Consider the following 14,136-nt stretch of genomic DNA (forward strand, 5'->3'; position numbering starts at 1 on the left):
TCTCACGTAATGATGAGGCAGTAATTCGAAAACCCACATATTTTGGAAAGCTGAGATCATGTGACCAATGTGTTATCAGGAGTAAAGAAAACGATCCACTTAAGAGCAGGGTGGGGTGGTGGAGGGAGCTACAAAACACAGGACTTCCTCCCTGGAGACAGGTGTTCAAATCTGAATGAAAGTGAACTCTGAGTCATTTTAAGGTACATCTTCACCATATTTTTCCCCCTAAACCTTACCACAGTAACTTTACTTGCCTAAACCTAAGCTCCGTAACTTCACGTTAATTACTCAACTTTGCGTTAATGATGTGACCTCATTCCTGGGGCACTAATTCATAGGATATCACACAAACTGTTGTCTTTGTATTTTTGGAGGATATCATATGAAGTGTTGTATGAGAATACGTAGTGAGAGCAACGTGATATCCTACGAATTTGCTCTCCACTAATGACATTGCGTCCTTAACGTAAAGTTAGGAGGTTAGGTTTAGGAAAACATGGTGAGGATGTACCTTAAAATGACTCAAAGTTCAGTCTAATTTGGCACAGATCCAAACTTAACTCTTGGGCAAAGTCCTGTGTGAAAGCATGGGTTTTTGTGACCCATTCACCACCCCAACCTGCTTTTCTTACAAGCACCCGGGACTGCTTCTTTGTGTTGTGCCGTACAAGGATTTCTAACAAAGGCCTACACTTTATCCATAAACTTTTGGGCCTACATGTAACAATCGAAGCCTGAGACCACATGTTGGCGCCCAAAAGAACAAAGGAATCAATCAACCCCCTTTCTCTGTGTGAATCAGCTGATTCAACCCCAACACAGCACCCCAGCTGACCAGCAGAGGTCCCTTGAAATACACAGCTCCCATTGGGTGAAATCCGCCACGGCCAACCCCGCACCGGTGACGTCACGCCGGGGTATATCATCACAGAGCGTACCTGAGGGAAACGCTTCTGGCTGTGATCCTCATAGCTAATAGAAGTACCCACAACTGTTCCTAAAGCTTAGCAACTCGTCCCACGTGGCGAACGCTTTAGAGAGAGTAATTACTGTGCACAGTTAGACGCGTTTTAGGCCTACAGATTTCCCTCGCTGGTCGAGCTGATCTCCTCTCCTCTCCCTCACTCTGTGCGCCGAGGAACACAGAGCAGCCCGGTACGAGACCACGGATTGACCCTCTCACCCGGATGCCCGCGGATGCGAAGTTTGGTAGATAACAAGGACTGCCTGCTTCAAGAAGAAGGACAAGGACCCCCTTCTTTCCCCGAGTGATTCCCCGCTACGAGCCGGAATTAACTCGCCTCGCCAGAGACTTGCCCCCTCGCCGAGGACCCGTTAGCCGCTGTGAGACGCTAACCACTTCACCTCTGCCATAACAAAGGACGCACGAGGAACGACTGACACATCACTCCACCTTCTGCAACAGTAAGAGGCTTTAGCTCTGGGCAGATAGTAGTTAGTGTGTGTTTTCTTTTTAAGTTTGTAAGGGCTTGTTGATACGGACCGCCGCGTCCGATTTTGGCTGAATTGATATTGTAAAAAATATTGCCTGTGTTGCTGCTGTCTGTTATTCTCCTGCCCGTTTGTGTCTGCTTGTAATACGTAGTGATCCGACCTCGTCGGACCGCTATTGTGTCGCCCCGCACGCGGGATTGATCAGTACTTAGGCTGTGTTGGTTCAATGTCCAGATTCACGCCGCTCACCAGCTGAGCCGAGCGCGTCTCTGCGTAACACAGACGGGTTACTGCATCTCAATACCGCCTGCATGACCACACTTCTGAGTGCTTCCCTTTCTCTCTTCCTCTCTTCCACTAACCTACACTTGGAGCCAAGCAATTTGAACTTCCCTCTCTACCGGCTCCCCTCCTTTTTTTTGAGTCGCATGCTTTCTTGGCGAGCCGCCATCGCGTGACGTAGCTTGCAGCGTCACAGCCGCCATCTTGCTACACTCACACGCCTCTCCCTCTCGCTCACTCACCCACTTTCTCCCACACACACACACACACACACACACACACACACACACACACCCTTCTTGATGCTTGCTGGTTGATTAGAGCAATGTTGATGTTGGTTGTAAATTAATGTCATCAGTGTGAATAAACCCTGTTATACTGCAAAGAGAGGCTTTGGTTTTTCATTGACAACCAGCTTCATCACAGTATACAAAGTCAGTGCCTGAGCTCCACTCCTTCCTGTTCATCTTATAGTTGCTGATATCTCCCTAGAATTAGCTTCCTAAGTGAACACTCTTGAGACTGAATTTACATCTGATCATTGGTCCGGTTTTCCCGGTGGTGCCCCGCTGTAAGCTAATTTGATTATTATGCTTATGTAATAATTAATTAGTTATTAATTAATTAATCAGATATTTTAATAATCCATAATTAATATTAATAATTATGAATTATTGCCAATGATCATATTTAGCTCCTCCTCTTCCCAACATTTGTTTACTGCCATCAGCGCATTGGTCACATGATTGCAGCCTTTCAAAACATATGGGATATGTATAAATTCAGGGGCATTGCTTTCCGTAGGAAAACATAAGAAAAAATTTGTGAGAACAGCCTGTGTGAGAGTTAAATGTGATGCTGTTCAACCCTTTGAGGTCATCATTCAGTCATAGGGAACTGCAATCACTTTTGAAATGGTGATGAAGCCATTTTATTTTGTTTTTTTCAGTGCTTTTAAAACCTTGTTAAACCATGTTTACTTACACAGTATAGTGTGTTTATGCATGATTTTAGTTTGTCTGTTACTGTCCTTTACAGGTGTGTTTGCAAGGTCACCACCTTTGGAGGTGGAACCCCCAGCCCATTGTCAATCTTGCCATTCAGGCAGGGGACTTAATGCTGGCCACATATATACTCCTCTCAGGAAACATTTATATCAAAATGGAACTTTTTGTAAAATTCATGAACACGGACATTGTGACCAAGTCCGCTTTCTTTGCAGAACACTTTACAGTGTTGTTGACACCATTAAGGAGTACTGTCAAGAAAACAGGTCCCATCGCAGAAATTGGTGAGTGCATGGAGATATATGAAACACAATTTATTTTAACTGTTGGGCTACAACTATCTGCATTTTGTGTTCTCCAGTGAATGGAAGAATGAACTGTCCAGGTGGGTCTTGCAGTTTTTGTCAGTACAATGTGTTCTCAATCCTGAATAGCACTTGAGAGCAAAAAATGACACAATGGCACTTGGTGAAGCAGCTATTCTATTGCAATGTGTTTCAAGCTTGGTGCTCTTAGTAGCTGCTTTAGCAAGCCTGTTGTGTCATTTTTGCTTTCAAGTGTTATTACAGATTGAGCGCTACCGAGAAAAAAAAGAAAAAAAGAAAAAGAAAATGCTTTATTCTTTGGCATCAGACAGTTTCCACAGTCTTTATTTCATCTACTCCCACCTATTGTGAACCATAGTTTTTCTAGTGTACTTTTCCAACCTGTAAGAGTGCTTTTTTAGACAAAAATAGGTCTAAATGCTGTGTATCATTATTTGTCTTTACAACTCCTCTGCCGAGCATTGTGCACTGTGCCGTGCATACCGTGGAGAAGGAGGTCTTCATAAAAACAATGGATCAACTTCTTGCTGAGAAACCAGTGAAAAAAATATGAACTAAAATGCTTCCGGGCCGTGGCCCCCCACACACATACGCAAACACATGCGAACACACACACACACGCACACACATGCACGCACTAGCACATGTGCAAACACTCAGCTTAAAAGCAATACTTCAGCCCTAAAATGAAAATATGTGTATCGGTTACTCTCCCCGTGTTAGCTGTAATTCTTTAATACTTTGTTCACCTTGGAGACGTGAAAAAAACAAAGAATCCAAAAACCGAAAAAACAAAAGCACAAGTATGGAAGCAGAAACTTTGAGTTCCCTCTTTGGGTTTAGCTATGTTGAAAGCCAATGTGTGAGTGAGTGTGTGAATGTGATGTGTTGCAAAAGGGTCTGTGTTAGTACAGAGGGTGTTTAGTTGCATAAACTACTCTTTGTTAAGCATTAGCAAACTAACATCACTTAGCTTTGATAAAGCCAACTAACCAATAACCTAACAATCACAACAATAACTCATTGACCAGCATTAAATCACAATCGACAACATTAAACAGTCTTTCGTAGCCTGTACAACTGTTATAATGCTATGCCCAGTTGTTACATAACGAATCCTTGAATGGAGGGAAGAGTTGTTTTGTGCTGCTGTTGTTAGCTGGCAGTTAGGGGCTGGAAAAAACTGTGGTTCCAGATGCAGTCCTTGCTGTGTCCTTGTTTCAAAGGTGTAGATCCGAGGAGACCAGTTGCTCGGGATCCTTGCAGAGTTAGAAATCAGGTGCTAACTCAGTTTGGTTCTCCTTGTTGCTGGAAAGTTAGTTGCAAACCTTGTGTTTGGCACACTAACTTGTCTGGTCTTCAGGTTCTGTGTCTGCTAGAAGCAGCCCATATTGAGAGCGAAGCTGTAGGCCCTTCTGTGAGCATTCAAAGGTCAAAAACGGGGGAAGGACGTAGTATGTCCTCCTGCCTACGTCCTACCTCGGTCAAGGTCTAGGACAAAGAGGCTCAGGAGAAAGAGAGGGATGGAGAGTAGAAACATCTCCCTAATTTGGCTTGGTGACATCACAAAGTCACATGTCACTTTGACAGTAGTGCCCAATCAAGTTTGAAAAGGGGTCTTTCCCTAAGGGGTGACAGTGAGACATCCTGTGGAGAAGAGTGCCAAATGCCTGTCCTTGGTTGGATGATCAAAGAACATGTGGTCTTGGCCACCATTTCAAATAGCAAGACCCAGAGGAAAAGTATTCTCATGTCTAGTTTAGAGCTTAACAAATGATAAATCATCTGTGGTCCAGTGAATCCCAACATATATATGGACCTTTTTCTAATTTTATCTGTCATACCCTAACACATTTTTATTGAAAACTATGAAGAACATGACAAAATGGTGGGTGGGTGTTAACTTAAATAAAACAAGATACTATCTGATATAAAGTTTGTATAATGTTTTTTTTTGGAATTTATTAAAAAGGACTTTTCAACTGATTTAAAACATTTTTAAAAATAGATTTTTGGTGACACAATAGATAAAATACACTTAAAAAGGTACGAGGCACGCATCGTCAAGTCTCATGGAGTGACTCAAATATGTCATGAGTGACACAAGTGCGGAACGACCATAGGTGAAGTATGTGACATTATGTTAAGACAACACTGACATTTGGCATCCCACGGGATACAAACTGCTGTCTCCTGGGTGAAAGTCCTGTTTTGTTTAATAATTAATCCATCTCCACCCCCTCCCAGCCTACCTGGATTTTTTGCTCTTTATACTACGTCAGCGGCTCTCGTGTCATGTATAGCCGTGGATGGGTTTATATTGGCTTTAAATGAAAGCCTTGTGCATAAACACACTAAAGGGTGCCTGTGCCATCAACATCGAACACCATGGGGAGTGACAAAAACTGGAAATAAACATGGGTATGTTTGTTGTGTAAAATATCATGGTAGTTTACATGAAGGAGGCAAAATTCCTGCCATGGAAATTGGTGAACTGTAGACTCTAGCTACCACAACAAAAAGAAAAGAAATGTAGCTTTTGCTCTGAACATTGAATAAGTATAGTCAGTAAGCAGCTGGACTGGAGAGGGGTGTTTCTATCTATTAATCTGTCTATTATAAATCAGTAGGTGACTAGCAGTCACTTTGTAACAATCTTCTAAAAACACTGTTTGTTGGAAGTAGGCTACACTTTTCTTTGGGGAAATATAGGCTACATTTTTGCCTTAGAATTTAGCACATCTGATGACTCCATCACTTGGCCTTTTTCTTTCCCTCAGTCCTTATTTGAAGAGACAGACCTGAAGTGAGTGCTCCTGGGAATGCAGGAGACCTGCAGGTATACGTCATGACTGCATTGAGAGTGTTTGTGTAATTACTCTCTTCATTGTCCTTGTTCATTTTCTCGCAGCATCAAACATGACTGATGAATTATGTTGGTAAAACATCTTGTGCTTTTTTTCCCATAGCATGTTTAGCCCCGTGTTCAATAACCCTTCAGGGTTGAACCTTAAAGGCTGAAGGACATATTTTAAAGAAATGCATTGAGTGTACTGTAGAACACACTAAAGAGGTTTAATAGTGGACAATAATAATACCAAGATGAGCATCCTATTTGCAGACTGGCTGCATTGTAAGAACACTGTCCCTGAGTCAGCCTCTGGATCCTGTTTTGAGCATCCACCATCTTGCCCACATACATTGTAAATGGCCTTGCACTCCACAAACATGTAGTCCATTCTGTAATCAATCAATCAATCAATTTTATTTATAAAGCCCAATATCACAAATCACAATTTGCCTCACAGGGCTTTACAGCATACGACATCCCTCTGTCCTTAAGACCCTCACAGCGGATAAGGAAAAACTCCCCAAAAAAAACCCTTTAACGGGGAAAAAAACGGTAGAAACCTCAGGAAGAGCAACTGAGGAGGGATCCCTCTTCCAGGACGGACAGACGTGCAATAGATGTCGTACAGAACAGATCAACATGATAAATTAACAGTAATCCATATGACACAGGGAGAGAGAGAGAGAGAGAGAGAGAGAGAGAGAGAGAGAGAGATATGCAGGTAATGACAGTATCTTACAACAACATTAATGGAAGTAATAATATTATAGTTATAGTTCTGGTTACTGCGGTACAATATGTTGAAAGTATGTATTAATACCTGGCAGTATACATGTGTGACAATAATCATATGTGTATAATAACAGAAGAAGTATGACTAATGACTAATGATGGCAGCAGCAGCAGGAGGCATCTGGCGGGACCACGGCAGCAGCACAACCACACACGTCACGCTGTCCAGGCACCGCTGTGATATGAGTTAATCTGAGAGACAGTGGAGCACAAAGGCTCCAGAGAAGAAGCCGAGTTAGTGACATCCAGAATGGCCGGGTTAGCTAGATGCAGTAATAGGATACGAGAGAGAGAGAGAGAGAGAAGGAGAGAAGGGGCCCGGTGTATTATAGACGGGTCCTCCGGCAGACTAGGCCTAAGTCAGCCTAACTAAGGGCTGGTACAGGACAAGCCTGAGCCAGCCCTAACTATAAGCTTTATCAAAGAGGAAAGTCTTAAGTCTAGTCTTAAATGTGGAGACGGTGTCTGCCTCCCGGACCGTAACAGGAAGATGATTCCACAGGAGAGGAGCCTGATAGCTAAAGGCTCTGGCTCCTGATCTACTTTTGGAGACTTTAGGGACCACGAGTAACCCTGCGTTCTCAGAGCGCAGTGTTCTGGTGGGATAATATGGCACTATGAGCTCTCTAAGATATGATGGAGCTTGACCATTTAGAGCTTTATAAGTTAACAGTAGGATTTTAAATTCAATTCTGGATTTTACAGGGAGCCAGTGCAGAGAAGCTAAAACAGGAGAGATATGATCGCGTTTATTAGTTCCTGTTAGTACACGTGCTGCTGCATTCTGAATTAGCTGGAGAGTTTTTAAGGACTTACTAGAGCTACCTGATAATAGAGAGTTACAATAATCCAGCCTTGAGGTAACAAAAGCGTGGACCAATTTTTCTGCAATGACTGTAATGACTCAAGCCAGACGATACACCAAAACAGTACATGGAAAATGAAAAGTCTGTAATAAACGTAAATGGCAGGAAGCTCAATAAAGGTAAGATTAAGTTGAGTGTTGAGTTTGTTATCAGCTATCTGATTTTACCCCTTTGTCTTGTTTGATGAACACAGGGGGCAGCGATATGTTTGGGGCAATCTGACCTCTCTTTGTACTGGTTTGTTAGCTGGTATGACTTTAATGTGGTGCCTTGTTTAATGGGCTTGGGAAGCTGTGTGGAGTGATGAAGTGACTTGAACAAACAGAAGAAATTTTTTATCCCCAAAAAAAAAAACCAACTATGAGGAGCAATACCTCTTAAGTGCCTTTTTCAGTCCAACTCTGCAGCTCTTTTCATCTCTCACTCTTTCTCATCTCCTCCTCTCTTCATCTCACTGTGGAGAAGATGAAAGGAGACACTGGCACTGGCTGTGAACTTCACTAGTCATGAAGATAATATTGTGTGTGTGTGTGTGTGTGTGTGTGGGGGGGGGGGGGGGGGGTTATGTGGGCCTTTTTATTGATTTTACAGACACTGCTCAAATAATGTTTTGTTGGTACCACTTATAAACTACAAGAAATTAGTTAATTTCTGAAAATACTTGTACATTTTGTGCAGGACAATGACTGTTGCAACTACTGCCAGGTTCCCTGTTAATGACTGAAAAATGCACATAGTCTTTTGAATTTATTACATATACTGTTTTAAGCCCTGTTTCCACCAAACAGTCTGGCACATGTCCGTTCAGTTCAGTACACATTTTTTCCATTTACACTGTGAAGTTGTGGATGGTACCAATAGAATCATTCCTTACTGTCCTCATTTTTGGTACCCCTTCTGTTGGGGTACCTAGCACACAGATCTGGTACTAAAAGATGGAGTTGTGAACACTGCAGTCCGTTGACTGGTCAATAGAGAATGGTTAGGCTGAGTTGTGGCGGGTTTTGATGCTTATGTAACCACTTGGTAACTTTTAAGGTGAGAAATTTACTTGTAATGTTACTCAATGCATGAGTTGAAGATGTGAATCCATCAACACACCTTGAATTTCAATATTACAACTTTCCACTGGTTTTTATTGTTGTACATGTTTTATTGTCAACAAAACATGAACAACATTAACAACTTTTATTCATAAATTTTTAAAAAGTGCAAATGCAGTAGTCAACCAAACAGAATGAAATAACACCAAATTGTCTGTGGGCTACAGTCCACTTCCAGTACAGTAATCAGCACAAATCAATTAGATTAAAACACAGCCCTACAGAGCCCTATATCAACTATACAGCTTATCCTGAGACCGCAACGGGCAGGCTACTGCCTGTTGGTTTATTTTTAGAACCTATCAACATAAATCAAATTAAAAGCACAGCTCTACAGCATCCAGTACTAGGGCTCATCAAATAAGAAAAACAGAACAATAAATAACAAGGCATAACTGAAAATGGGCATATACTGTATAATCCTATCCTGAGAATGCAATGTGAAATACTGTTTGTTGGTTTATTTTTAGAGCCTACCTTTAGTTTGAAAAGTTCACCCTCTCCAAGTCTGAACTTTTCTGTCCGTCAGAACAGGCTACTCCTCATTGAAAATGAAATAAAAACAAACTATAATGATAACTATAGCAGCATCCTATGCTGTGCTGGGTGATTCGGGTTGTCCTTCTCCCTCTTTTACTCTGATGGCCACTGGACCTGCTGCTGAGGTTATGAAGTTGTTGGGTTTTTTTGGTTTTTTTGGGGGGGGGGGCACAACTCGCTTGATGCGTGGCTTGCCATCTTTTCTTCCCTTTCTCACGTCCAAGCTGTCACGTGATGATGTCACATCCAAAAACTTTATCAAATGTCATCTCCCGACAACAGTTAAGGGCAGTTATAGAGAAACATTATAGCCTACTAACTTAATTTTAAATTGTAATAGTCTTAAATTGAAAACTCAACCATACATAGGCCATTCTCAGAACCCATCAGCTGTATTCGGCGTCTGACTTCCGGCAGACGGTGATACAGCCTCTGGGGGCAAACCCCCGATTTTTTGGCATTCCGGTTGATTTGGGTGGAGGAGGCAAATTTCCGTTTCCGACTTCCGTTTATATATAAGTAAATATGCTGAACCAATGCTTAGCCTACTAGAATGGCGCTGGTAATGGCGACAGGCAGCAGCAACTGTGGGGTGGAGTGCTGAGTGTGTGCTGGGTTTCTATCTTATTTCTTATCTTATCTCGCGCCTTTTTTTTAACTGACCTGCGTGTGACAGAAGCAACTATGGTTCACCTTAATCTGAGAGGACTCCTCATCTTTTTAATGCTTTTATGTAACTTTTTGTGTGGACTCTGTGAATACCGGGAGCCTCTCCAGTATAGCCACGAGTTCCTCCTGCTTCTCCGCAACTCTGGTGCGGGCACCGTGGATTCCTCGGCAGCCCTTCCCGCTGAGATCATCTGGCTGGATCCAAACCGACGGGCGTGAGGAAAAGGGGCAGACGTGGAGGCTTGCGCCAGAGGCTAAGGAGACTTGGTCATCGCAGGATACCTCTTCCCACCGTGATCCTCGCCAATGTTCAGTCAGTCCGCAGCAAAGTTGATGAGCTACGGGCAAATGTCAAGTTCCTGACGGAGTATACAGCGCCTGTCTCCTTGCCCTGACTGAAACGTGGCTCAAAGAACACGATCTGCAGTCCGACCTGGATATTGAGGGATTTGGAGAACCATTTCGTCTTGACAGAGACTCCACAGTGACTGGCAAATCACGCGGTGGAGGCTTATGTCTATATGTAAATAAAAACTGGTGTAACACTGTGGTTGTTAGGGAGACAGTGTGCACTCCTGATATTGAACTCTTGTCCTTGTCCCTACGCCCCTTTTACTTGCCGAGGGAATTTTCCTCAGGTATTTGTCACGCTTGTTTATATCCACCCTAAGGCTGATACTGATAATGCTACTCGAGTTATGGTTGACACAGTGCAGCGGCTTCAAAGGATCGCGCCAAACGCACCAAATCTTGTTATGGGTGATTTTAGTAAACCGGGGAAGTCCCTGGGAAACTTTTACCAGTATGTTACTTGTCCAACACGTCTCACGAAATGCCTGGATCTCTGTTATGGTTCTGTAAAAGGAGCATACAGGTCATTTCGCAGAGCTCCACTTGGTGCGTCAGATCACAGTGTTGTTTATTTAGTTCCGACCTACAAACCGGTCCTGAAGAAGCACAAGCCGGAACGACGTTTAGTTCCGGTCTGGTCTGAGGAGTCAGTGCAATGCCTCCAGGACTGTTACAGCTGCACTAACTGGGACTTATTCAAAGAAGCTTGTGTTGACTTAGATGAATTGACGGAAACTGTGTCAGCGTATATTACTTTTTGTGAGGAGCTGGTCATCCCACGGAAATCTATTTCCATTTATAAAAACAATAAACCATGGATCTCCAAATCCGTCAAAGACTTAATTAACCAGCGCAATATCAGTTTTAACCAGGGTAATGACACCCGATACAGGGAACTCCAGAAACAAGTCAAAAAGGAACTCAAGGTTGCTAAATACAACTACAAAAATAAGGTGGAAAAGCTGCTCAGTACGGGAAATTCATGCTCTGCTTGGGAGGGAGTGAAATCCATGATGGGGATGCAGTCCAAGAAGGGCCTCATCAACCTAAATGGAATATCTGACTTTGACTTTTCCAATGAACTGAACGTTTTTTACAATCGTTTTAATACTTATGATTTTAGTGAGGAACTGTCAGTTTTTAAAAATGTCGTGCCTGAGGAGACTGGTATCCATCTTGACAGTGGGAGGGTTCACAAACTTTTCCAGGGGATTAAGGAAAGGAAATGTCCTGGCCCAGATGGTATAGGAGGTCGCTTACTAAAAAACTGTGCCAAACAGCTGGCAGATGTTTTTTGTTCTATTTTTAACTTGTCACTTCAACTCCACAAAGTTCCTCGCATTTGCAAAGACTCCACTATTGTGCCTGTACCAAAGAATAACTCTCCTAAATCACTAAGTGACTACAGACCTGTGGCACTGACATCTCTCATTATGAAAACATTTGAGAAGATTGTGAAGGATGAGCTTCTAAGTTCAGTGCAGGAAAACTTGGACCCGCTGCAGTTTGCTTATAGGTCCGGTAGAGGTGTTGTTGACGCAACTAGCACCCTCCTCAACATGATTTTATCTCATCTTGAGGGTGCTAAGATGTTTGCACATCTTGTTTTTATCGACTTCTCCTCAGCTTTTAATTGCATACAACCTCACATTTTAGCAGAAAAGTTAATGAACATCCACAATATTGATCTTGGACTAATATGTTGGCTGGTGGACTTCTTAACTGAAAGGCCGCAACGTGTCAGATTGAACAGTGTTTTATCTGATGTTCTTATCTCTTCCACCGGATCCCTCCAAGGCTGCGTTCTCTCACCTCTTTTATTTGTGTTGTACACTAATGAGTACCAAAGCCAGTATTCGAGGCAACACATTTTAAAATTTGCTGATGATTCGGTGATCATTAGTCTGCTAAATAGTGACGATCCTGATCATGGCCCTGTAGTGGCAGAATTCTCCAATTGGTGCAGGTCATCCTTTTTAAACATTAACGTATCCAAAACCAAGGAGATGATTGTTGATTTTAGGAAGAACCCTACAGTTGTCTCACCTGTGGTGATATATGATCAGGTGATTGAATGTGTTCAGCATTACAAGTATCTTGGCACCATTCTTGACAACAAGCTGACCTTTGATCTCCAGGTGGATGCTGTCTGTAAGAAAGCTCACCAGAGAATGCACTTTTATCGGAAACTTCGTGCTTTTAATGTGGACAACACTTTTATGAAAATGTTTTATTCTTGTTTTTTAGAATCTGTTTTAACATTTTCATTTATCAGCTGGTATGGGTCAATCACCCTTATAAACAAAAGCCGGCTTCATAACATAGTTAAAGTGTGCAGCAAAATTGCAGGCCTAACATTAAATGACTTGACGTCTTTGTACCAGGCTGGGATCTTAAAGAGGGCCCAGTCAGTCCTGGCTGATCCCAGCCACCCTTTGCACGGAGAGTTCAGGTTGCTTCCGTCTGGCCGGCTAAGGATAGGCTAAGGAACTCTTTTGTTCTGACTGCCATTGGCCTCCTAAATAAGGCACTTTAACTTTGATTGTTGTTGTTGTACTTCTGCCGTCATTATATGTGTCTGGTTTTTTTTATGTGTGAGATTGCTGACTGCACAACAAATTGCCCCTCGGGGATAATAAAGTTTTCTTTGACCCTTTTTTTTTTTTTTTTGATCGATTCAGAGTTCACCGCACCAACCATTTAACCGCACCGACCATTTAGCCTGGCAACAACTGCAGCTGGCTCAAACGTGATTGATTAATATCACGTCGACTACAAACAGCCTAGCACCGGAAACCAGGGCTCTTCCGCTCTTCTTCCGGAGGCAAGCTCTCCGGGGTTTGCCTACAGACTCTACATTCACTGAATGTAGAGTGTGTATATAGAGACTACACATTGTCTAGCACCTATGTAGCCTAACATCCATTATTTAGGCATTAAATATATTGTATTTAATATTATATCAGGCCCCTATAGGCCTATATGCACGGCAGATTTTTTTTCTGACAGTAATGGAACTGATACTGTTGCTAAGTTTAGATACCATGGGATACCTTATTATCGTATTATCGCCCAACCCTACCCCACTCATCAATTTTGAAGCTTGTGTATGTCTTAAAAAAGGCAGTTACTAATAAGTGGTTAAGTCTCCTTTTCATCTCGCTAACTTACAAACACAAACACACGTCTTGTCTTTCATCTCAGCTAAACAAACGTTCACTGGTGAAAAGTACACTAATAATGTCAGTTATCAAGATGGATAGCTAGCCAATTAGCTGGTCAGCCGCAGCACATTATGCGGGCACATCATGCAGGCTTTAGTCAGTCTCTGCATCTTGTTTAAACAAAATTCCAACTGCGTTGTCAACCAGCAGCAGCACTTGTGGACTCATGTAATTGACAACTCCTTGCTGTGTTCATTGTGGTAATTAAAGTATACTCTCTTATAGTCATTGTAATATACTTCTCTAGATTTGTTTTAGTTTTTATGATGTCCTCACATCTTTGCTTAAAGATAAGACAATACATCTTCAATGCAAACCTCAAATTCAGATTTTCTCCCCAAAGAACTGGAAAGTGTTGACTTGGTGGTGGTGACATTGATGATTTCATTAACTTTCACAGAATGAGTTACACAGAGAACAGCAGTTACTGGCTTCTTAATTACAGTTCATTAAGTCTGAACATAATACTATTTCCATATGAATAGAAGCATAATGTAGTGAATTATTAGACAGAGAGTAAGTCTTTTCTTCAGATTTCAGCCCCTCAGGGCCAGTGTTTTACCACACCAAAAAGTACAGAGCCCCTAAAATTCTTCCTATTTCTGTGGGTCTTTGCCAATCTAAATCATTTTGCTGATTATTTTCCAGGGATTAGGGGTATTTTTCC

The 14,136-nt window shown here is 42.3% G+C and overlaps 1 long non-coding RNA gene across 4 annotated transcripts in view; it reads right to left on the bottom strand.

The window, feature by feature from the left end:
* LOC125900121 (uncharacterized) overlaps positions 1-14,136 on the bottom strand; it is a 102,327-nt gene that overhangs the window by 57,522 nt on the left and 30,669 nt on the right. The gene's annotated exons all lie outside the window — the stretch shown is intronic.

The sequence above is a fragment of the Epinephelus fuscoguttatus genome, linkage group LG13 (assembly GCF_011397635.1).
Source record: "Epinephelus fuscoguttatus linkage group LG13, E.fuscoguttatus.final_Chr_v1".
NCBI lineage: Eukaryota > Metazoa > Chordata > Actinopteri > Perciformes > Serranidae > Epinephelus > Epinephelus fuscoguttatus.